Source organism: Rousettus aegyptiacus, unplaced genomic scaffold (assembly GCF_014176215.1).
Source record: "Rousettus aegyptiacus isolate mRouAeg1 unplaced genomic scaffold, mRouAeg1.p scaffold_m13_p_15, whole genome shotgun sequence".
Classification (NCBI taxonomy): Eukaryota; Metazoa; Chordata; class Mammalia; order Chiroptera; family Pteropodidae; genus Rousettus; species Rousettus aegyptiacus.
In genome coordinates, this window is record NW_023416290.1 from 39,635,137 (window position 1) to 39,659,474 (window position 24,338).

At 37.0% G+C, this 24,338-nt stretch overlaps 1 long non-coding RNA gene across 2 annotated transcripts in view; it reads right to left on the minus strand.

Annotated features, from left to right (window-relative positions):
* Positions 1 to 11,302: 11,302 nt before the first annotated feature.
* The window catches only part of LOC107517842, a 32,070-nt gene continuing 19,034 nt past the window's right edge, over positions 11,303 to 24,338 (minus strand). For both annotated transcript variants that reach the window (XR_004954636.1, XR_004954635.1), the window contains 2 exons: positions 18,794 to 19,178; positions 11,303 to 12,329 (listed from right to left, as the gene is read on the minus strand). This is a non-coding gene — a long non-coding RNA (uncharacterized LOC107517842). The remainder of the gene's footprint in view (positions 12,330 to 18,793; positions 19,179 to 24,338) is intronic.

Genomic DNA, 24,338 nt, shown 5'->3' on the forward strand with positions numbered 1-24,338 from the left:
TCAAGATTTGACCCGAAGTGTTAAAATTACTTCCTTTATTTAATTTTGCCTGCACTGAACTCTTTTGAACTAAAGTAATGTGTGTCATTTCCATTCTTTTTTGTGTGAATGTGGTTGCTAGAAGGAAGGATTACTACACCCAGTTAATAACAAGAGATACATAAAGATTCTCAGCTATTTTAAAAATTACTCGGTTTTCATTAATGTGAAGAGAGTATCTCTTTTCAAAGTGATGCTTATTGAGATAAACAATAGAACAGGTAATCCCTAAGAACAGGAAATACCCTCCCAAGCACTTTTTTCAGTATTGGTATCCAAACTAGATATGCCTCTTCTAAGTAATTGGTTTGTCTTTAACTTAGGGCTACGGTGAATTGTGTTACTATTCAAAAGCGAATTTGTGGCTTTCTGCCAGCAAGTATATAACCCAGGCAGCTCGTTTATATACAAGTCTCATTTCTTGCTCCATTTTATGTTTCTACTCTTATTTTCCTTTTGCTATGTTTTACTCACCTGTTTTTAATGGATTCTAGTTTACAATATAATATACATCTTTATAAGCCCCTTTAACTTTGGCACAATACAGAAAATTCAAAAAGAATAATACATTGTATACATGATAATACAAAAATATACACACAGGTCAGAGAACCAACATAATTTTTCTAGTTGCTGAGTATGTCTACACTACTCATATCAGAACTAAGGAAATAATCTTGGTGTGAATTTGGCGATGCACTAGATCCACTGGAAAATGGACTCAAGCCAAAAGTCCATTAATTACCTAGTTTTCAGAGTCCCATTTTCTTGACATTTTGAGTTTCAAGAAATTAATTGTGGTCCTCAAAAGTCTAATTATTTCCTCTTCCCCAAAACACAGTCATCTGAATAAATGGTCCCAGTTCCTGTTGGGGAAAGCCAGAGGAAAGTTTTACAGTGGGGGCCCTTGCTCAAGAGACCTGGCCTCCTCTTCTTCATTCAAGGAGCTCTGAGCTGTGAACTGGCTCCAGTCTGGGATTGGTTAAGGGGCTATGACTCTATCATGATGACCTAAATTACACTTTGTAAGCCAGACCTAAAAATTTTCTGTTATACAAATCAAGTAAGACTTTAGTAGGCTGCCCTCTATTTCAGTTTTAGGGGAAAAATAAGTTATAAATACCAGCTGTAATTATGTAACACAATTCTAACTGTACAACGTTACTTGTGTAGTTGGTACCCCTCACCTGTGTCACACTAATTTGTATCATGCTTTCAGATGGTAGAAGTGAGTTAAGGTTGGAAAGATAAATATCCAAAAAATTATCAGAGGCCAAATAGACCAAGATGATAGTATTTTGGAAAAATCAGAAGCACCCCACACCATCAATCTCAAGAAAGGAAAAACATGCATCAAAACTCATGAGAAGTTGATCTATACTGTCACATCAAGAAATATAGTTTTGGTTATACTTTTCCAGTAAGGCCTATCCACAAGCAGAGTACAATGAAAGAATACAGCAGAGAAATGGGAGAGCGGGAAACAGCAAGAAAGGATAAGGAATGAGGAAGCACAGACCAGGATTTTCAGAGAGAAGACTTCCAGTTTCCAGGAGTCACAGGAGTCACGCTCCTGCTGAAAACAATGCTGCATATAAGAACATTTTCCCAACAGCCGCAAAGAGCTAATAAAATAGTAAAGAATGACAGGCCAAATAAGGACCCAGTATGGCAAATGAGCTCAAATCCACTTTCACCTTGAGGCTATTTCCCCAACATAAAAATGTGAATTTTCATTTTTTCTGGAAGGATTAAATAGGAGACCCTCCTCACAGTAAATTGGTACCCCAACTAGACCCTTACAGTCAGGCAGCTCAGTAGTAAATCAGCCCTCATTACACTTTGCATCCCAGATTTACATCACCTGAGAGACCCTCAAGCACCACATTTGAATTCAGCTGATCCTAGGCTGATAATGCGCATGCGGGCTGACAGAAGCAAACTCCAAAGCTGCCTGGGAATGAAGTACCTTAACCTGAATCATATGACTCCTACAAACAAATTTTCAAATACAATAACGAGCAGGAAATAAAAGACACTAGATATATACACACAAGGAAAGTCATTGTGAGCCAGAAACAACAGACAACATAAACAGACCCACAAAGACTCCAAATACTGGAATAATCAGGCAAACCATAAAACAACTATGCTTTAATGTGTTCAAAGAAATAGAAAACAAGCTTGAAGGTATCAACAGGGGATATGATTGACAGTAAGTGAGACAGGAAGAAAGGCTAAAGACAAAGTTTTGAGGAGAAAAGAAAAGATTCACTTTGCTTCCATATATGCTTATATAATGAATAAAATCAATAACACCATTGTTTCCATCAAAATGCATTATTAAGCCCCTACTATGTAGCAGATAGCTATTGGTTTTGCATGTCTATTCTCCATTCTCCTTTCCTCTCAAACACCAATTTTATGTTCCTTAATAAGGAAACACACACACACACAGTGTACATTTATAGGGAAGTCTCACCTTCCTCGAGGCTCTGGGAGTGGTAATGTGACTCCAGCCTACCCAGTTGAAGCATTCCATTCCCCTAGTTACTGTAATTGATTCAGGAGTGGGACCGTTTCCCGAGACAGACCAATGAAAGTAGAACTTTTGCTGGAACTCCTGACAGAGCTGGAACTGCCGAGATTGCTAAACTTGTAAGTTATCAGTCTGGTGGCTGTCTTGAAGCCATGTGGAGAGAGCCCGCCTGTGAATAAAGCCAGCACCAGGAAAAGCAAAGCCAAGAAAGAGAAATAGATTTTTGAGGACATTCTTTTAATACCTAGATTCTATGCCTGACATTTCTCTAGTTTGTGAGGCAGTAAGTTCCCTTTTTCTGCTTAAGCCAGTTTGAATTAGGTTTCTGTAACTTGTAAACAAAAAAGTCCCAATATATAAGAACCATATTCATAACCCTGGACAGAAATTTTAAAGGAGGAAATGATTAGAAAACTCAGATATGAGACTTATCTGTTGCCATCTCATCCTAAAAATGATCTCCTCCTACTGAATTTCCATAGCACTTTATCAATTATCTTTTCCTGGCATTTGAAAACATTTTATCTTGCCTTGCTGCTTACTTTATATATCTTTATCTCTCCTACAAATCTATATACCCAGAGTGAGGGGCAAATAATCATAGGATTTCAGAGTTATAAAGCACTTGTGACAGACTTAGTAGGACTTTCTTATTTCATATATTGAGGTAGGGACCATGCCTCTTTCACATTGGTACCCTAGATGAATTCAGTAAGTAACATTAGTTAATTGAAGGAAAAAGTTAATAAAATAAAGAGAGAATAGGCAATAGGAGAAATTAAGAAAAAGTGAGAGCTGTAATGAGTAAAATTATGTATTCAGGGAAAGGTTGAAGAAGAGAGGTTGGAAGACAGAAAGAGAAAAAGAGTAAGACAAGGTGGAAGACATTAGAAACATTGACAATACTTAGATGTGTCTCCCGCTGTGGGGTACGTTACGACGATTTTCTTTTAGAATTTTGACCCTTCTAAATTTCCTGATTGTGAGAATAAAAACATTTATTTTTTAATATCCTGAGTGCACATCAAACAACAGGAGGAAGTGACTCTGGATGTGCTCTTCATGGAAACAGAACGGAGACTGGGAGCGCCCCCGGCGGACTGGTGATGGGTTTAGGGAAGTTCTTTTTGCTCATCCTGGTGGATTGCATATGCTTTTCAATTATTTCCTCCCCCTTTCCTTTAGGGTAATTATTCATTTTGCCCATTACCATGGAGACTGCAGTGACTTCTTGTGGGAGAAACACACTTCCCATGCCCCAGGTGACTTGCTTTGGTCAATGGCATGTGTGACCTATGCCACATCTAAGCAGGAGCTGTAAGAGCCATGTGAGCTTCTCTTCCTCTTTGTCTTTAGGCACAAAAATGACACAAAAATAAGAGCTGCTCCTTTATCCTGAATCCTGGGATAGGGGACAAGTGCGGCAGAGCCACAGTGGACCCTCGGACACCTTTGCTGTTCTCAGTTATTGAGATGGAGGGATCATTTCTAACCAAAGCAGAGCTGACTTACAGATCATAAATTGCCTTTGATGCATAAATACCAATATTTTTTAAAGTAAACTCCTGAGTATTTTTGTTTCCAGGGCTACATGCTCTAAGATGAAAATGAGTAAAAAAAAATCAATGTTTGAAATACACTTTTATCTGTTTCTCATTTTTCTTTTTTATTTCTAAATACCTATGTTGTACATGAAAGAGAAGCACAAAAATTGACCCCTAATCTGTATAACTCACAGATTCTCCACGTCCGAGAATACAGTAAAAGAGTCTCCCAGCAGTCTTAGATTGCTTTGCTCTCATTGCAGAAAAAATAGACTTTACTTTTAAATGTTAAAAAAAAAAAATTATAAGGCAGTCTGTGTGTATAAGGAAGACCACCCCTTTCCTCACCACTACCACCATGAAAATATTTACAGACTATAAATATCTTGGTTTCAGGACCTAACTGGTCATCTGATAGTTCAGTAATAGTCTCAGTGCAGAAAGAAAAATATGTTTCTTGGTTTTAGAGGAAGGAAAAGGAAAACAACTCCAATAGTTGCATTTTTTAATTCCAAGCTGCAAAGGAAATGTTTTCTTTCATGAAAAACCAGTGAAGCAAGACTCCCCCAAATTTTTATAGAAAGATCAAAAAAAAAAAAAAAAATCAATGCACATAAGGTAATACCACTTCAGAAAAGGTGGGTTTTTCATTTAAAAAGGTGATAGTAATGAGCAAAAGTACTATAATATGTATGTGAGTATATAAAATTTAGTCAACCTGCTACACAGCCCTCCTCAAAAAAATTAAAATTACTTTTATCTCTAAATCTAAAAAAAAAATTCATTTTCCCTTTCTTGTCAAATCACAGGGGGAAAAATATTAGAGAAAAAATAAAGGGATGGCTTTTATAAGTCATTTGAGTTTCAGTTTCAAGGACATTTTTCTATTTTTTTCCAATAGTCTAGATACACATAAAAAATAATAAGAAAAATATGCTATTGACTGCATCTGAATCCTCATCTTTCAAACTGGACCTGATTGTGAGTGTCAGCCAGAGGCTGCCAACTGTAGGAGCTGTATTCCTGCTGGAAAGTCGTAGCATGAGAATATCACATTTCTTCTGGAGAATACAGATTACAATTTGCTAATATTCTTAAGGTGAGAGGGCAAATTCAGTTTGTCAACTCTATCTACCAAGTGGTTTTGAAAGATGTTGACTGTTGAGTATTCAGAAAGAGATATTTCAGTTTTAAAATGTTTTCTGTTTGTTTGGTCTTTATTTGTTTGTTTGTTTGTTTGTTTATAAGAAACATTCACCCATCGAATGAGTGGGTTAGATTTTCTTTTCTGCTTGGGAAAGAATCTGTTCTTTCCCACTTTTTGGTGGCAATTCATTATTTTTCCAATATTAATCCTGCCCATAAATCTCATGTGTCTAAGGTACTTGGACTGCTCTTTGCTGCATCACTGTAAAATATTAGTAAATCTAATATAACGGATTGTGTCATCCAATGTATGCATTTTTGTAAGTGGAAGCCAAATGTAAGTAAATTGAATTGGCTGACTTCTAAGAACCAGAGAGCTGCATGAGGTAGTTTGGACTGAGTACAATATCAACCCACCTCCATCCTGCTCTTCCTCCTTCAGAAACCAAGTTCTTTAATTGCAAGCCCCTGACTGCCGAAAGACTGGTCTTCGCTGACCACAGAAAACCATTATGCAGTCTAATGAAATGGAATTTGGAATCTTCCATTGCTTTTCCCTGCAGCTCTCAGTGCACAAACAGTTGTATCAGCTTTGCCCTCAATGCAGCTGTTTTGCAGGTGTGTGTTCCCTCCATCCACCCCCAAAACGACAGCGTCCCATCAGGTCCAATCAGAGTTCTCACAGTGTTTGTGGAAGAGGAGAAGGTATATACTCCTTCCTTGTGTGCCCCTTTTTTAGCCAGGCCATCATCTGGTACAGAGTTCGTAAATTCAAACAGCTATTCAGGATCAAATAGGTAACATACATGAGTTAGGTGAGTAGGTGGAGGCTATGGTGAATTACAGAGCACAAGTCCTATCCAGAGGGAGCAGTCACTACTTACTTCTGGCCAATTTTTTTCCTATAAGTATTTGACCTACTAAGATCAGTAATTCCTTTTCTCAAGAGAAATGGTGTATTAGTCAAGGTCGAATCAAGAAAACTATACAAACACAAATTTTTATGACATACCCGATTTCTACATGTAGTTCACTTAAAATTTATAAATACATACATGTATATACATATTGTTTGTCAAATTAAGACTGTAGGCCTGAACTTCATGATAGTGAGTGATATTTCTCTAGACCCGTAAATGAACCGTTAGCCTCCTAAAATATTTTACCGAAGTTACAGTCTCAACATTTCAGGATCGTAGAACACATTCAGCTCAGTAACCTCAGGCTATTTAGCTTTGTGAATTCATTTCTTTATTCACTTATTCATCACATATTTAAGGAGCACTTATGCTAGGGGTTGGGTGTATAGAGAGAAATAAGACGTGGTACCTGCCTTCATGGAGCTTACAAACTATCCAGGGAGTCTGATATATAAACTAAGATTATATTGATGTAAGAATTTGTTGGATGCAGAGATGAACTGTCATTAGGTTGTTTTTAAAATCAGTTCTCAAACCTATAGTGCTGCTCAGCCTTCCTCCTACCTCCCATGCCCAGCTCCTCCCACCTTACCCATTCTTCATATCACTTATGCTAATTACTGCATATACTGATGGAGTTGGGTGTGTTTTCTGGCTGCATCATATTCATTACTCTACCAAATTGTACATGTCAAGAAATCAGCATTATAGGCCACCTTCTAAGATACACAGCATATGTGAATGGATAAACATAACTTAAGTCCGAGAAAAGCAGTGTTTCTTGCTGCTCTCACTTTTCTCATTCTTATTTCTCCCTTTTTCTTTACACCCCTTAATCCCCTCGCCTTGGTGTTTACCTCTCATACATAGATAGAACATAGCAAAATGCCCGGCATGATTTTTAGGCACTGGAAAATAATGAAATGAAATTCAATCTCACCCCCACCTCCCACCCCCCAAAAAGAGGATGTCATTTGCCCTTTGAGACATTCCACCTTAAGCCCTAAAATGTAAATAGGTATCCAAATACATTAGAACTGAGGAATGGCATTAGAACAGACGGTTTTTGAATGTTTAGGAATTATTCTCTTTCCATGTAATGCACAGCCAAGTTTTAAGTTCTCTCTATGTAGTTGAAAATTAACAAGTCGAGAGTTTTTGCTCATTGAACAGAATCTACCGACATCCTCTAGAATTGATTATAAGCTATATTTAAGGGCTCATGGGTATTTATTGACCATCTTTTATGTTTTAGAAGATTTTTGCTGTCTAATTTAATAATTTAATTCTTACAAATACTAGATAGTGTTACCACTTTTCCAGATGAGGAAATAGAGTCTGGAAAATTGAGCAACCTATGCGACATCACACATGAGTCAATGACAAAACCAGAGTGTAAATGCGGGTCTGCCTGAGCCTGGGCCCTTGCTCCTCCCACTAGACCACATTGCTACTTTAAAGCAGACACTGAGTAGATCCTTGCTCACTTAGTTATGATTTTACATTTATAAACCCCTTAGCTGCCACCTGTTCTTTAAGTCAAAGAAATAAAAGATACCAGAGAACAATTAACAACTTCAAATATAGTTGTATTTGACCAATTTTTCTTAACAAAATTATAGTCTGATTTCAGCTATGGTTTTGACAAAGACATGGGGCACAATGCCTATCAATTGCTTTTATTGTTAATAAGTACAATCATAAGATAATAAATGGTCATTCTCTTGTAATTTATTGCATGAATATACTGGCATCGCTGAAATTGTGGATGGATGAATTTGATGTCGATCTGTTTCACAATGCTAAGAGACAAACTGTCATTGGTTGTTTTTAACATCGACCATCAATGCACCAGTGCCATTCAGCCTGGCCCAGCTGTCTACTTACTCCCACCTACTACACGAATCATATTCATTACTAGTATATGTACTAAAGTATTTACATGTCTGTTGTATGCTTTACACCAAGTAAGCTCCATTACTCTATCAGATTGTGTATGCAAAAAAGCTAACCATACATCAACTTCTCAGATTCTCACATCTATATTCTCAGATCTATATATAGCTTCCATAGTCCACAGGAAGGTTGAAGAGGGTCTGGTATGCACCGGGTTCCCTCTCATCCATTTCCCAAGTCCATAGTCTAGAACTCTAATGAGATAGGGACTGGACATCCCTGATGCAGCCAAAAAAGAAAGTAGGGGAACAAATGTTAGGCCTTAATTTTTGGTGTGGAAAGACAGTAGGGGGGGGGGGGCGGAAATCAGGACAAGAGTAGAGCCTGGCCCTTTCCCCATGTCCCTGAACCAGTCCCCAACACAAACTTTTTCCCAGATCCAAAAACACTTCCATTCAAGGTTTTACGTCACTCCTCTCATTAATATATGTCCACCGATTTGCATTATTTGGAATGAATCCAGCCACATGGTGAATCCTTGTCTGGTCTCCCTCCTAAAGGAGCCCATGGGGATGGAAGAATCATTTGCCATTGGAGATTCTGCTTCCAAACTCTATTGATTGATAATTAAAGATATTCTAAATGAAATATTCCCCTGACCCATTCCAGGGGTCTCCATCCTTTGCTGCCAGCCCTGTCCCCTCAAAATTAGAGGATGGTGGTGGTATTTTTTTGGGTTAACTGTCCATTTACTCTGTGAAACCATTCTACTTTCTTAAAAGAGAAAGTTGTAGACCCCTTGATATCTTCTTTTAATCTGGTCACATTTACAATGAAACCAGCAAAAATTTGTGAAAGTTTAAAAGACACTGTCTTCTTCCAAATTTTATGCACAGTTTCTCCATTTTTGCATTCCCTCATTAATTTCAATCGAGGATGAGAAGCTTTTATACCTGTGTCTATGCCACCATTTTCCCTTAAAGTCTTTCACTGAGATTTCTTGTGTGTGTCTCTGCTTAGAAAGCTATCCCCGCACAGCCCCCTCTTTCTGAAATGTTGATTAAAATATCCATTTTTATCAATGGGAGTTTTCTGGTGCTCAAAGAGCACTTTTGTGCCCAGGAAAAGCTATTTGAAATTACAGGGAATTTAAATATTTGAAATAATAAATTTCTCAATTAAAAATCCAACTTTTCCTTAAGCTTTTTAAATTCACCTAAAGGATTCTTTATTTTATCTATAAATCTGGTAAATTTTATAAAATAAGAACAATAATTTTCAGGAGAATCTTCAATTAATGTTTGGTCAGTTGATGTAGAATGAACTAAATTCCACTTTAACCATTTAATTGATGGACTTAACTGATTTTCCTAAGCATGTAAACTGTATTTTAGATTAGCAGATTTTACTTTTTAAAAAAATGTCAAATGTATGAACAGACAGGTACATAGCACTACTAGGAAAATCCTTCCTGGCATTTATACAACTTTTTGGTGTAATAAGTTGTGTGTGTATGTGTGTGCGTGCACGTGCACACACGCACACACATGTATGGGGAGAGAGAAGAGAAAACCTTGAATTCTTTTAAGTATTCCAAAAACCTTTTAAAATTTAGGCAAATTCTCTTAACAACTTTTAGCTTAAAATAACAAACCTAGTGCCAATTAATCTTTTTAAGCTGGAATCACAAAGTTACTCTCTTAAATTTGCTAAAATTTCAAATTCTCTGCAGCACGATAAACTATATAACAGCATACACAGCTTATTCTGAGTTTAAAACAAAATGATCTAAGCTATGGGTTTGATTTCCTCATCACTGAATAATATAATTAATACAATGAATAGACAAGCCACATATCAGATCGCAGATGCCCAAAGCCAAAGAAGTGCATTCTTTTCGAGCAGCAGTGGAACACTGCCAAAAAGTGACCTTATATTAGGCCACAATAAAGTTCTCGATAAGTTCTACAAAATGGAATTAAACAAGACGTGTTATATACCCAACGTACAGTAAAATTCAAAATGAAAAATAAGTAAAACTATTGAGTTAGAAATTTAACAAATGGGACTTTATCGAACTAAAAAGCTTCTGCACAGCAAATGAAACCGTCAACAAAACAAAAAGGCAATCTATTGACTGGGAGAACATATTCGCAAATGATATATCTGATAAGGGGTTGATAGTCAAAATTTATAAGGAACTCATACAACTCAATTACAGAAAATAAACAATCCAAAAACAAAAACGGGCAGAGGATTTAAAGAGAAATTTCTCCAAAAAAGGCATACGAATGGCCAGTAGACCTATGAAAAGATGTTCAGCATCACATATCATCTGGGAAATGCAAATCAAAATCACAATGAGATATCACCTCACACCTGTCAGAAAGGCTGTTATCAAAAAGTCAATAAATAACATGTACTGGTTGAGGATGAGGAGAAAAGGGAACCTTTGTGCATCGTTGGTGGGACTGCAAACTAATGCAGCCACTACAGAAAACAGTATCGAAGTTCCTAGAAAAACTAAAAGTAGATCTACCATGCACTTCTGAGTATTTATCCAAAGAAAATGAAAACACTAATTTGAAAAGATATATACACTGATTGATGAATAAATGAAATGTGATTTTATATAATATATATATAATCATATATATATATATACACACACAGACATGAGTGTATGTATATATTCCATATATGTGGAATATTACTCAGCTATAAAGATGAACAGGAATCTTGCCATTTGTGACAACATTGGAGAATCTAGAGGGTATTACACTCAGTGAAATAAATCAGACACATACTGTGTGGTTTCACTTATATGTAGAATCTAAAAAAAAAAAAACTCATGGAAACAGAGATCAAACTGTTGGTTGCCAGAGAAGTGGGAGGGTAGGAGGATGGATGAAAAAGTCAGGGGCATACAGTCAGTAATATTGTGATAAGTTTGCACAGTGACAGATGATTACTAGACTAAACATGGTGATCATATTGTAAGGTATATAAATGTCAAATCACTATATTGTACATCTGAAACTAATATAATATTGTATGCCAACTATATTTAAATTTAATTAAAAATTTCAAAAAAGAAAGAAATTTAAAATCACTTTCCTAAATAATCATTGGGTAAAAAAATACAAACTGTAATAAAATAATATTTTTAATAATGATACTTGATAATATCACATAATTATCTGATGATACCCCTTACTGACTCTTCTTCAACCACTCTAGTACCTGTCTCACTGTCTTCCTCTCTATTACTTAGTCTCATCATTCTTCATCAATTTAACTTTATGTAGATAATTCATCCAATATCCAGATATTTCAGTTTCTTAACTTCTCAATTGCAAGATGTCTTCCACAACTAATGAAAGACTATCCCTTTCTAATTTGCATTGGAAATGCATTACTAGAATATTTATTCTCAGAGTATTATATCACTCATCCCATAATAAGTACTATGCTAAGATGTAGTTTAAATAGATCCTGTAATGTTGCCTGACTTTATTTATCACCTAATTATTCTACATATTTTAATACTGATTGCTGAAAGCACAAGTATTCCTTTAACAGTGAAAAAAATGAAATTTAATACCAAAATGTAACTCAAAAGACTCTTAATGGCCATTTTCAAACGAATACATTCAAAACACATATGCAAATATCTTAATTCTAGTATTACAATAAAACTACTCCAAAATGCAAACTCCCTCAGCTTGTACTATGTAATTTATGTTGGATGCAAAGTTTAAATTATTATGTAGCTATTGGCTGATTGATGCAGTCAGCATCGATACAATCAACATTAGCTACACTTATTTACTAGATGACTCTTGTGTCTAAGAATAGTGATGAAATATTGATGAAGACATAAAAGATCACACTCATTCTCTCACCAACTATCTATAGGAGAGAGAAAATTAGCAAAGATAAAAGGATAAGATAAGAAATAACTGATTTATGATATGGTATTGACTCTAAATATATGGGGGTAACTAGATAGGGGTTCTATTAAGCTACACTTATCACCCACTTACCTATTGTGAGTTACCTAAATAGGAGATTCTTCTTCTCATACAAAGTAAAAAATCTGGCTACAGGTAGGCAGGCCACGGGTGGTGCAGCAGAGTAGCTCCATGATGTTATCGACACCCCAATCTGCTTCTCTCTGTATCATTCCTGTGTTCATTTATAAACACAAAATCACTGCTTCATCTGAAACTTCTAGTACAGGTTCTAAAAGAAGATGAAAGTTAAAAATTATAAATTATTTCAAAAGATGCAGAAAAGCATTTGACAAAATCCAACATCCATTAAAAGCATGATAAAAACTCTCAACTAACTTGGTATAGAAGGAATGTACCTCAATGTAATAAAGACCATATATAAGAAGCCCACAACTAACATACTCAGTGATAAAAGGTTGAAAGCTTTTTCTTTAAGATCAAGAACAAGACAAGAGTGTCCCTTCTCATTACTGCTGTTCAAAATAATACTGGAAGTTCTAGCTGGAGCAATCAGGCAGAAAAAGGAAATAATAAGCATCCAAATTGGAAAGAAAAAAGTAAAATTCTATCTGTTTGCAGATGGCATGATCTTTTATGGAAAAAGTACTAAGTAAGCTACAAAAATATAAAAACTGTTGGAGAGAGTAGAAAAGTGGTTGCCAGGGGCTAGGGGTGGGGCGAGGAGACACGGATAGCGAGAGGTTGGTTTTAAAAGATACAAACTTTTAGCCAGAAGATGAGTAAGTTCTAAGGATCTAATGTATGACATAGTGACTATAGGTGATAATACTGCATGGTATAATTGAAATTTGCTGAGAGTAGAATTTAAATGTTCTCTCATGCACACAAAAGTTTAAAATGTGAGGTGATGGATGTATTAATTAACTAGATTAGAGAAATCTTTTCACAGTGTATATGTATATCAAATCATCAGAATGTACAGTTTAAATATATTGCGACTGTTAATTACACTTCAATTAAGCTGAAAAAGATGCTAGAACTAGTAAATGAATTCGGTAAAGTTGCAGGATACAAAATTAATATGTAAAAATTAGTTGTGCTTTTATATATTAACATTAAACTAGCAGAAAAAAATAAAACAATTGCATTTACGATAGCATCAAAAACAATAAATTACTTAGAAGTAAATTTAACCAAAGAGGTGGAAGACTTGCGTACTGAAAACTATAAAATATTGATGATAAGAAAGTGATAAAGACACAAATAAATGGAAAGATCTCTTTGTTTATGGATCAGAAGTATTAATATTGTTAAAATGTCCATACCACCCAGAAACACCAATAGATTCAGTGCAATCTCTATCAAAATTCCAATGGCATTTTTCACAAAAATAGCCAAAACTATTCTAAAATCTGTATGCAACCACAAAATAGCTCAAATAGAGAGAAAAAAAACAAAGCCGGAGCCACCACACATCCTGATTTCAAACTATACTACAAAGCTATAGTAATCAAAATAGTGTGATACTGGCATAAAAACAGACACATAGGTCCAATGAAACAGAATGGAGAGCCCAGAAATAAATCCATGTGTATGCACCCAACTAATATTTGACAAGGAAGCTAAGAATACTCACCAGAGAAATCATAGTCTCTTCAATAAATAGTGTTGGGAAAACTGGATATTCACATGTGAAGGAATGAAATTAGACCCTATTCTATGTCACTTACAAAAAAATTAATTCAAGATAGATTAAAATTTTAAATGAAGAATATGAAATCATAAAATTTCTAGAAGAGAACGTAAGAAAAAGCTTCTTGATGCTGGTTGGTGATAATTTTTTTGATATGACACCAAAAATGGAAGCAACGAAAGCAAAAAAAAAAAAAAAAAAAAAAAAGTAGACTATATAAATCTAAAAAAAGTTTCTGCGCAGAAAATGAAACAATAAAAAAAATAAAAAGTCAACCTATGGAATGGGGACTATGTTGTAAACCATATAATTAAGAGGTTAATATCCAAAATATCTGAGGAAATGACACAACTCAATAGCAAAAAATAATAATAATTTGATTAAAACTTAAGCAAATGATCTGAATAGATATTTTTTCCAAAGATATCATACAAACAGCCAACAAGTACGTAAAAATGTTCTTAATACTACTAATTATCAGAGAAATGTAAATCAAAACTACAATGAAATATCACCTCACGTCTGTTAGAATGGCTATTATCAAAACAGCAAGAGATAACGAGTGCTGCCGAGAATGTGGAGGAAAGGAAACCTTGGTGCATTCTTGATAGGAGCATGAATTATTGCTGCCAGTGTGGAAAACAATATGGAGGTTTCTCAAACAATTGGAAAACAAAAATAGACTCATAGAAAGAGAACAAACTGATGGTTGCCAGAGGGGCGGGGGTGTGGGATGTATAAAAAAGGGTAAAGGAGATGAACAAGAGGTACGAACTTCCAGTTATAAAGTAAGTAAGCCACGGAGATATAGTATACAGCACAGTGAATATAGTCAATAGTATTGTAATAACTTGGCATGGTGACAGATGGTTACTAGACTTAACGTGGTGATTGCATTTTAAGGTATGTTGTACACCTGAAACTAATAAACTATTATATGCCAACTACACTTTAATTAAAAAAAAAAAAATTCTCAAAAACAATAGAATTACAAAGTACAAAATAAAAAAATTAAAAAAAATAAACAAAACATAGGACCACCATATGGCCTAGCAATCCCACTTCTGGGAATATAGAAAAAGAAATGAAATCACTATCTTGAAGAGATATCTGCACTCCCATGTATATTGCAACATTATTTACAAGAAGCCAGGACATGGGAAAAACCTAAGTGTCCATCAACAGATGACTGGATAAAGAAAATGCACACATACACACACATAATGAAATTCAGCCATGAGAAAGTGCTGCCACTTGCAACAACATGGACGAAACGAGGGCATTATGCTGAGTGAAATAAGTCAGACAGAGAAAGACATATACTGTATGGTTTCACTTATATATGGAATCTGAAAAAACTGAACTCACAGAAACAAAGAGTACACAGGGCTGGGAGGTTGAGGAAAATGGTGAGATATTGGTCAACGAAATAAAATTCCAGTTATAAAATGAATAAGTTCTGGAGATTTGATGTAAAGCACAATGATTACAGTTGACTATATTGTATTGTATACTTAAAAATTGCTAAGAGAATCGATCTTAATTGTTCTTACCACAAAAAAAAGTGGTAACTGTGTGAGGTGATAAATATGTTAAGTAATCTTTTTGTATAAATCATTTGTTATATGTCAATTATTTCTCAATAAATCTAGGGGAACGGGACATGAAAGAAGCACCCAGGAGGAAAATGCATTGCCGCGTCCATATCGGAAAAGCAATTTTTCTAGAAATTTATTTCTGTCTCACTGGCCGGCATATTATCACTCCATGCTCCAAAAGAGCGGCCCAGAACAAAACTGGGACTCTGTAAAGGAGAAAGAAAGGGAGAGCGGGAGATGACCATTCGTTTCTGCAATATTGAGAGCTGAAAGAAGGGAGATAATTCTTGGAAAGGGTTTCATGGAGGAAGTGAAACGAGAGCTTGATCTTAAAAGATGGCAGAAGTCGAACACCCGAAAGAAGACAAGGGGTTTATTCCGGTGGCATGAACAGTATGGCTAGAAGTGGAAGGCAGATTCGAATGATTAGCCTGACATATTCGGAGAACACATGGAGGTGGAGACTATGCCTGGGAGCAATGGGAGAAGGCTCAACTGGTGGAGCGAGTTCAGGCTGTGGAGATCTTTGACAGGAAGGCTTTGGATTTGACATGGAGCAGATTAAGAATCTACTGAAAGTTTTGAAGTAAGGGAAAGAATGCATTTAACTAACAGTTAAGAAAGCTTTCTGTGGCTGCAGAATGTGGTATAGATTAGAGCAGAGAGGCTGGATCTATTTGTTTATGAAATCACTAAAAAACATTCAAGTGCTTTCGCTGCAACAATTACGGTTGTTTCACAACTGAAGTTCTTAGAGTTACCCTAAAACAAGTGTTTCCTGACAGACGGTTCACAAATTGGCAATTATCCATGACGTGCTCACTAATTCTCCCAGAAAATGTGCTAGTCGTTCTTCAGATTGCACTAGCAGTCATTATCAGAATAAAATTGTCACTATATTTTCAACCTACGAGACACTCTCTACCTTGGACTGTGGCAATTGCACTTTTGGGAAGGAAATAGACATGGTGGTTTTTAAAAAGCAGGCCATTTTTATTTTGGTCAATATCTTTAAAGTTAAGTGTTGACAGCATCCATGTGTGGAGAAGTGTGTGAAGACTAATTTTTGTGCCAGTGTCCCTTTCAAACACTGGGCATCAAAAGCCTGATTTAATGTCCTGCCTGACTCACTCTCCTTTCCTCCCCCCCCCCCCATCCCTCCACTCCCCATCCCTGGGGCAACTCGAATTTCTGCTTCAAGCTGGACCCTGGCCCCACCCCCAGCTTAGGGGCCAGTCTTCTTGCCTTCTATTAGTGGGAAATTCTGGAACCTTAAGCTAGTAACTCAGTGACTCAGCAAACCAGCATGAAGTCAGCCTTGTTCCTGGACATGGTTAATCTCTGAATCCCTTTCTAGTAACTAGGTTCTCATAGTACTTTTCCTTGTTGAACACGTTGTTGTGACGGCTGACCCAGTGCCCATCCCCCTGTAGCTGAAATCCCACCTGGGTCCCCTTGGCTTTCCTGTAGGCCAATGTCTGAACCTTGAGATCCAATGCCATCTACTGTCCGCCACACCTTCCTGATGCTACTTCTCTTCTTATTGCCATTTATAGCTATTACTAGTTGTCAAATTCCTAGCAGCTCACTAGCCAGTACCTATTTCCTATTGCTTAGAGTTGTCTGCTCTTCTGAGTCAAACCTGTTGAATGGCTGCCTATAACCCCAGTTCAGACCTGACCTTTATTTTTATAAATGTTCACATCAGGACCAGTCCTGCAGCCTTTTGCTTGCAGAAGGATTTTTTTTTTTCTCAAAAAAATATTGATATATTTTTATTCTTTATATTTTTCCTTTTCCTTACCATTCCAAGAAGTAGCCAGGTCCTTAGAATTTCCTTGACACAAAGAATTTTGCTGAGAAGGCAGAACCAACTTGAAAAAGATGGCTTTTTCATCTTTTGGGAAAACTTACTGAAGAGTTTATTTTAAACATCCTGAATGGGTAGAACAGAGAAATGTGTATCCTGTGGAACGTTAAGAGGAGTGGGGACACAGGCATACCCCAGGGGAGTACAAGTCAGTTGGGAGTTGCCAAGACCTCAGAGGGCTGGCTCTATGAGTTACTGAGAAACGTAGGCCTGGGAACCCCCAGTGACTAAGTTTTTCACCCCAAGTGTGGTACAGATGGTACACAGCTGCAGAAAATGAAAGGACTATTCTGGCCGGGAAGAAGATGTCTCAGTAATGAGCAGTGTGTGGACTGGTGACAGAGGGGGGCAATAGGAATGAGACTCGTCATCCTTCCAGCCTACTGTGATAGGGGCTCAAAGAGGGATTCAACTTTATTTTTTAAAGTAGTTCTAAATAACATAACTGAAAATAAGACATGATCCCTGTCTTCAAGGAATTTCAAGATAAATATGAAAAATAAAACAAGGTCACATATATAATAGTGCATATATAATAAATAACAAAATATGTAATATAACATAATAATATAATATAATATAATATAATATAATATAATATAATATAATAATATCTATGCCATTAAAAATGCAAAAAAAAAAAATTATCTCTGATTGGCAGATTCAAAAACATCTTGATAGAGCCCTAAAGAGATTGGTATAATTTAGATAAGCAAAAAATCCTCAAGTTGAGAAAGAATAAAGAAGTTAAATCAACATTCAGTGGGAAGTCCATTTGGCTGGAGCTTAGGATACCTAAATGGTCAGGGAGGTGATTAAGTTAGAGATGTAAGAGGACATGACACCCTGTTCTGCCAACAGGGAGAACAGAGTATGCAAAGTGATCAGAATTGTGTTAACAATCTGGGAGACTAATTCCAGACAATATAGCCATCTTGCACTATGTCAAGAATTACCTAGGATATATACAAATTAATGATGTTTCATCTCATTTATAACAAATGGTAGAATCAATTACCATAAAATAAGATTGGCAATAGCTAAATTCCTGGGAAAGTTAGACTGAGTAAAAATAAGAATCCAAAAGGGGGTTCAAAAATTAGAAATAAAAGAAACTATAATTGGTATACTTGATATGGTCAAAAATACTAACCAGTGAATCAAATTTCATTGCAAATTTTTCATAGGAAAAATGATCTCAGGGAAATATTAAAGTAAATAAAATAAGAATAAAAATGGAAATATTAGAAATGTTTAACTATACTCTATAGAAAATTGACCAAGCAATTAAACCGATTTGGTGCAATTCACTCAGGAAAAATAGTTTCTCAACCACAATATATCATCTGTGCAATAATTCTGACAAAGTTCTCCACACTAAAATCACTACGGGAGGATGAAAGCACCATAGGGGTAAAGACTTTGTTTTATTCACTGCTGAATCATCAGCATTTAACCCAATAGAGGCCTCAGATTTCCTTTTGCATTTTATTTCACTTATTCTAATCTACTATTTATTGAGTACTCTAACTCTATTTATTTAGTCTAACTACTATTTATTGAGTACTTACTGGGTAACAGTCTTCATTAGGTAGATAGAGCTATGAACAAGAGTCACTTTCCTTGGTCTCAGAGATGTTACAGTGTCTCTGGATCTCACCAGGCAATCTTCCCAGCATGCTTTGCTGTCTTTAGAAGTCCACTGGGATTGAGTCCACTTTATTTTCCACTAGGTCATATTAAAGCTGAAGCCATCTTCTCTAGCTCAAGTATCATGATGAACATGTGGAGCAAGGTCTCATAATTTATTTGGTCTTTTCCAAATTCTCCTTTTTTTTTTTTTAACTGGCAGCATTTTCATTATTTCTTTTTCTTCTCTGGAAGTATTTAGGTACAACTGTGTATGTATCAAATCATTCTGATCCTCAACTTAGTAAGAGATTGAAAAATGACATCCTACGACAGGAAAATTAGAATTCAGGAGTTAAGTCCAGCCTCATTAAGAATGTACATAATCACCTCACACATTCAGAAATTATGATGCTGACTGCTTTTAGCTTTATATTTTGTCATTTAAAAGCAACTGGATTATTTTCATAATTAAAATCAAGGTAATCCTTGTTTTATTTTCCCATGCATCTATCAAAGTGTCCTTTCCCTCATGTCTACCAAAATGAAGTTCTGGACTTAATTATGAAAGTTTTTCTCTTCACACCCTTGGGGAAGTTACAAAAAGAAACTCATCCTGGGGCCATTGCTGACAAGTGCTCAACCACATGATTGTCTCACAAAACAGAAAATGTCATCAGGTTTGGGTCCCTCTTGGAATACCAAAGTAAAAACAGATTTAAGTTCGACTAAAAATACTCAACCATTTTAGAACAGAGAAAGGTCCTCCTCTGTGTGAACATATTGAGCATATTCAGATTTCTCAAGTCAAGATCATAACAGAGTCCAGTGGTGAAGAAAGCAAAGGAGGTCATGACGCCAGCTTTGTCTTCCCGCTGTGAACCATCACTCTCTTCCTCACTCTCTCCCAGTTTCACCATCACTGGCTCTTTCCCAAATCCCAGCTCATCCATTTAACTCACACTGGTGGAGCACCTACATCACTAAAAATGTTTGCCATTGAAGGGAAAATACGTTTATTCTCCCTCTGTTGTCCTCGTCGAAGGCACCCTGCCATTGTGTTGTGAGGAGCTTGGGGGATGGAGGTGGGCTGCAGGTTCAGGGGAGGACCTTAAGATGGCCTAGAACCTCTGAGTTTGCCCATCACGGTGCATCAGGTTAGTATTTAAAGATCCACAAGAATAGCAAAACAATTTAACAAACCATCCCTTCTCTGTTCTCCTTAACAAGTTGCCACATCACAAGTGTTTTGAGGGGCCAGAACATGCCCTTTATTAATCCCATTACCAAGACTCAGTCCCTTTAGAGCAAGACCTAAATCCCATCCCACTTCTGACACAATAGAATTCTCAAAAACAAAACTTCTCAGGGAAAGAGCAATAAATCTGGATTGCAGCTCCTCCCGGAGTCTTCTCCAGCAAATGTAGTTTCCAGGCAAATAGGAGCAGGCAGCAAAAAACAAGTGAGCTCAGGTTTCCCTGTGATGCGATTACTACCTTGGAGGACAGAGGAGGGTTGGACAGAGAGAAAATTTGACTCTACCTTGGATTAAAAAAAAAAAAAAAAGAATCTGGCATTTTGGCAGTCCATATACAAGTACTTTCTGAATGCCAAGTGCACGGTAGAACGCAGCCAGAAACAGAGACCTCCGGTGCCTTGTGATAAGCCACTGTTTCACTCGCTCTGCTTTTCAATAGTGTCAGGTGAACAGAGCCTTGTGCTGCAACCTTAGAACAGGGAGAACAGCGGCTGCAAGGCAACCGAACACCCAGCTCCACCAAGGTGCTGCACGGCCAGGCTGGGGGAGGAGGAGGCCTGGCTTTCTTCTCTTTAAAGAAAAATCTTGCTACTTTGCCCTTATTCTTAACCTTTCTTCGTCTGCTGTGTGCTCCAGTCAGGTTTATCAGTCAGTGGGCTGAGTTGGACCAGCTCGCCCCACACCTTTGCCTGGGCATTTGCACCCTCAGGGGCTTTCAAGGGTGAACAGTATGACTTCTACATCGTCTGCCCTCCCTTTATACTTGGCAGACTGTTAGGAGCACTGGCTTGGGAGTCCCACACACTGGACTTGGACTTCAGCTGTATGTTCTTGGGCAACGTACTTTGCCTCTCTGAAACTCAGTTTCTTCTTCTGAAAAATGAGGATCCCTGTACCCACCTTTCTGTGCCTTGTTAGGGATTGATAATACACACGATATTTACAATAGGATCTAGCACCACACTTTAACAGCAGGCATTGAATACAGGTATGCTCATAGTAGGTATGCAAATACACAGAATTTATTCTACCTGGAAGATGCTTTAAAGTCCCACCCCCTTTGTTCAGTTGATTCTCTCACTGATCTGTCAGGATTAACCCAAATCTCTCTGTCTCTGGAAAAATCTCGCCCAGTTCATGGAATTCAGTGCTTCTTGCTCTGTGTTCCCAAAGCAAATTGTTTGAGCATCACTGCAGCAATGCGCTGTGAAATTAGTCACTTTCTTGTCTGTCAGCCCAATCCTGCCTTCCCCTAACACTTGAAAGGCAAAGAAGGGATTGTTTGAAATGATGGTTCCAAGCACAGCCTCGGAGTCCAGACTGCCTGGTACTAAATCCCATTCTCTTTTGCCAGTTAACTGCGCACCTCACTGAAACCAGAAATAATAATAATAACACCCATTTCCCAAGATTAGCTTAAAAGAGTGGCCAGCACCATAGACATGTTAACTTTTCTTATTATTATCTCCCAGAGCCAGCGGTTGGTGGAACCGGAGAATCACTAAAAATTATAAGGATCTATGCATTTCATTCAGGGGCAGTATGTCATATAATGGTTCAAGAATGGCTAACTTGGTACCTAAAATAATTGAAAAGATATTTGCTTACACATGTCTTTGTAGCACTATCCACAATAGTCAAAATATAGAGGCAACCTAAATGTCCATTGATGGATGAGCGGATAAAGAAAATGGATATATATACAATGGAATATTATTTAGCCTTAAAAAAAAGAAGGAAATTCTGTCATATGCTATGACATAGATGAAACTTGGTAAGAGGGTAAATTTATGTTATTTGGGTTTTTTAACCACAATTTAAAAAATATGCAGGTTTAAAGTAAAAAAAAAAAAAAAAAAACTAAATTGGATGTCAAGCTCAGCACAACAAGCCTGTTTCTGCCCAGCCCCACCTCTGAGGTACGTGCCGGTCTGCACAGGACAGTCCAATCTGACACTGAGTCATGGCTCCTTCTGTATGATGTGAGCAAATGTCTCCACGTCTGCACAAAGGTGTTTATATCTGCTGAGTACCTGCTAACATTGTTTGAGAATCTCAAGGCATTCGAGTTGGAAAAACGGTACAGAATGAATGATACCTAAAGTGTTAATGCTTTCCTTTCCCTCTACTCAAGAAGTAGCTTGCTTTCCAAACAAGTCTTCTACTAAATAACCTGCTTTATTTTTCCTCATAGCACTTATCTCCACTGGCATTATATAATGGATTCTTTGGGTCATCGGTCTATTGCCCACTAGCAGAATATAATCCCATGAGAGCATAAACTTGGTTTTGTTCACTACTCTAATTCCAGGATCTGAGAGAGTTCCTCCCACATGGTAAATGCTCAATAAACATTTGTTGAATGAATGAATGAATGAATGAATAATAAAATAAAAATAAATAAATAAATAAATAAATAAATAAATAAATAAACAAACCCCCTGTTAGGGAAGGGACAAGAAAAATATATATTGTTCTCAGCTTAGCCATCAAGGTTAAGGTACTTAAGTTGAATAGGAAATTGTCTTTGGAAGGACAGAAGCGTTTTATCTCTTTGCATCGTATTGTTTTACCCTCTCCCGTCCAGGGGTGCAGACCTCAGTTACTTCGTAACACAGTAAATATTAATTTAGTTATGATTCTTTCACTAGCTATGTCCCAGACACACTGAATTTTATAGACTTTTCCTAACTAGTCAATTCCAGCAATTGAATTTAGTGGCAGGACTCAGACATAGGAGGTGGGAGACAGTGAATCACTCATGTGGGCCAAAGAAGATCAGTACTATTATATTCTGAGCTATTTCAATGAACCCGCAGAAAACCTCTCTTGAAATTGTTCAGGAGCAAAGAAAGAGAGATGTCTGAAATAAATATAAACTTAGAGTAATAAATATAAACTTAGAGTATTTCCCAGGTATTCATTTAATCAGCCTTCAAAGATTGGGTCCTCGCCCTCAGTTATAACTCCTCTTTATTTCTTTACAAAGCTAACCAAATATTCTATCAAAGATCACTGCCAGATTTGTAAGGTTTAGGATCCTGGAATTGCAGAGTCACTTTTTAAGTATTCTGGTGCTTTCTTCACATGCTAATTAAGAGGATGAACCACATTTTCTTCATTTTGACTTGTGGAGGCCCTGAATCTACAACCATCAAGACAAGACTGTTTATACTGAGGCTCAGTTCCTCTGAGCCAGCATTCCCATCTGTAATATCTAGTGTCATTCTTCCTTGTGGCCCACAGAAAATTATCTTTATATGCTTTGTTTGAGTTTTTCTTATATGATACCAGGTCAGAGCCCTTTCTAGAATGATGATCAGAGAAAGCTACCAAAAGCTCAGAGGGAAAAGATACTAATGGCATCTTTTCTCTTTATTTTTCTTTGAAACAATCCCAGTGAGAAGGTTTGAGGGGAACCTTGGTTGGGCTTATGATCCCCCTGCATCAACAAACAGCAACCCAAACTGTCAGTGGCTGACTTTGCACAGCAATTTCAAAACCAGAAACCAGAATAACTGGCAGTAAGTACCTACTGACAACAGGATTTCACGGCACTTTTCCCTGCTGTGTAAGCCAGCCTCCCTTTCACCTTCCCTCCCAGAAATCATTCTGCGAGGCAGGATCATTTCCCTTTTCCTGCCCCAAGCAAGTGCCCCCTGAATGCATCTGTAGTTTGTAAGACTTCTCAGGCAGATTGGATGTGGCAGGAAAAGACTTCGGAAGGATCAGAGCAGGAGATGAGATCTAAGACTGTGAGTTCTCTCCCAGTCTCATTCCTAATCAGGGTGGCCAGAGGAGAGCTCAGGGTCCAGGGATTATCACAAAGAACGAACACATGTATGTAAGTAAAATCCAGATCAAAAGCAAAGTTGGTTGCGATATTCAGAACGGAAATGGAGTCAAGAAAGACCAGCAAGAAGTTTCCAGCAGAGGTGAGTAAAAAAGGAAGAATATTTTGTCTCGGGGGTGGCAGTGAGAAACCCACTGAAGAGCTTATAAGAGACTTTAATGTTTACGATAATGATAGAATAACAATAGCTACCATTTATTAAGCACCTTGGGTACCCCGCTGTCACAAGTTCTTTCTATGCATTAACTCATTCAGGCACAATGTAATGTGTGCAACCACCTTTAACTCCATCTCTCAGATGTGGGTCCCAAGGCTTAGAAAAATCAAGAACGTGAGCATGGTCAATTCAGTTGCAGAGAAGAGCTAGGATTTCAAC